We start from the raw sequence: 2355 nt of genomic DNA on the forward strand, positions 1-2355 counted from the left end.
GCCGGCGAGCTGGCCTCAGCCTCGGGACTGGATGCGCGCAGCTGCGGCTCCGACTGCTTGCTGACCACTCGCTTGCTGGCGAAGCCCAGTGGCCGGGCACCCCAGCGCGCGGGTTAAGAGCTGGGGCGTCCAGGGCATCAGAGGGCGGAGCCCCAGGCCTGCCCCGCCCCCGCCCCACCAGGGGACCTGGTCAGGGCGCCGCAGGGGCAGCCCAGAAACACACCCAGATCACTCTGTGGACTCGCGGAGCCAGGGACCCGGACCTGATGCCCGTGTTCAACCAGGGCTGCCACCTCTCTGTCGAGAGCAGGATCCATGGGGCACTTCGAGCTTTGCACTCCTTGCAGGTGATCGCAGTCCTTTGAGAATGATGGCCACCAATAGTCTGGTCTCTTAATCCTCCCCTAAGGGACCCCTCGGGTCACTATTGCTTTAACTCTTTAGTTGGGTCTCCATCTTTCCGCTGGGTGTTTTAATGTGCAAGACCTCCGCGTCCTGGTTCACGGTGGGGCAGGTTCCGGGTCCTGACGGCCGCTCTAACCTGCTGGGTCTGCCTGGGAGTCAATGAGATGGCTCTGGCCATGGATAGATCCCTTCTTGGGTGGTGGGAACCTAGCAAGGGGAACCTCACACCCGCTCTGTCCTGGTCCTCTTGATGCAGCCGCTGTGTCTGAGTGAGGGAAGGGCTTGCTCTCACCTGCAGCGGTGCTGGGCAGGGTCACAGTGAATCCCCGCGGCAAAAAGGAGCATTGATAGAGATTGGAGTGGGATGACCACTCACCCTACCCCAAGAGCTTTGACTCTGTTGACCCTCGGGTTGTTTAATGTTTTTATCGTTTGTTCGTTGTTTTGCATTTTTTTCTTAACAATTTTGAAATTCTTATTTGCTTTTATTTTTAAATAAGCATCACACTCCCCTAGTTGCCCACTTAATTTATTATTCTCAGTATCACTGCTGAGTTTCCTTTACAACCGTGATAACCTGAGGCATGCCAGGAGGCAGTGGCGTCAGCTTTCAACTCACACCCTACCTGTACCCAGGTCACTTCCCCCTCTAGCAGCTCTGTTCCCTTTCCAGCTGCTAGAAAGAGAGGAAAGGAAATTCCTTCACTTGTTTTCCAAAGCAAATGCCCTCTCCCTTGACTTATGAAAGGGACCAGGCATTTGAAATGAGAAAGTCCCATTCTGCCTTGGTGAGCCTCTTCTGGGTCTTCCACCTTGGTGTCTTGGAACTGGCAGGACCTCTTTGGCTATGAGGGGCTGCAGGGTTTTCTGGGGCCCTCCCCTCTTGTCCTAACTTATGCTGGGAGTCTTCCAGCTTGTAAAGTGGACCTCATGGCTCTGAAGAGAACATCTTCCTCCCAAGGAAACTGTAGACAATCCTGAAAGCCAAGTGGCCACAGAAAGTCACCCAGGGCACAGGATGACAATAACCCTCCAGCAAATCCGGCCAGAGTGGCTTAGCAATTTCTCTGTGGTTTATACTAATTGGAAACTCACACAAAGCTCCTGCCCACTCAATACTCAATTAGCTGTGTTTTGGTTTGGTTTGTTATTTTACTACCTCTTTCAACCCTTTGTTGCTAAAGTCCTTCATGCTTGGGCCAGTGACTTTGGGAGAAAACCTGGTTCCTGGTGCACCCCACGGAGGCTCCAAAGAGCCAGCCCTCCCTGGGTAAGGTATGGGTGGAGGAGTCTCTGAAAGACACTACAGAGGATTAGGAGGGCTCCTGGGTCCAGGACAGGAGGCTTGTCCTTATCTGGTGAGCCTTCATTTCACCTGGAGTCCTTTGCCTGATGCTCATCTTCTTTTCCAAACTCAAAACACTGGAATGTCTCCTGTCCCCATCCCCACTGCCATTTCTATCCCTGATGCAGTATAATCTTGGCAGTCAACCAGGGACCCAGCCCTGTGTTCTGTTCTCAGTAAATATTTCCCACTATCAGAAGGCCCCAGTCTCATCTGGGCCAGGTGCCCAGAGAAGAAGTGGAACAACCCGGGTTGAACATAAAGAGCACTGGCAAATCTAGATGGGCCTCTTCACTTGACAGCAAAGCCTCCCCAGGAAGTTCTGGGCCCCTCCTGATGATTTGAGAGGTTTGTATTTGTAAGAAGTCTAGGATCTCAACTTGGTTTCCAGCAGGATATGAAAAAAAAAAGACCCACTTCAGCCAGCAATTCTCTGCAGGGGCCTGAGTCTTCCCAATAGCACAATGGGTGTGAATGCTGCGGGTCTGGTGTGAATCTGGGCTTCCTCAAATTATCTGATGGCCTAGGGCAGGTTTCTACCAAGTAGAAACTGGAGGTCGATTGCTGTGCAGCTGAGTCAGGAAAAGGTCACCTCCAGCTTACCT

Source organism: Ictidomys tridecemlineatus, unplaced genomic scaffold, assembly GCF_052094955.1.
Source record: "Ictidomys tridecemlineatus isolate mIctTri1 unplaced genomic scaffold, mIctTri1.hap1 Scaffold_89, whole genome shotgun sequence".
Taxonomy (NCBI): domain Eukaryota; kingdom Metazoa; phylum Chordata; class Mammalia; order Rodentia; family Sciuridae; genus Ictidomys; species Ictidomys tridecemlineatus.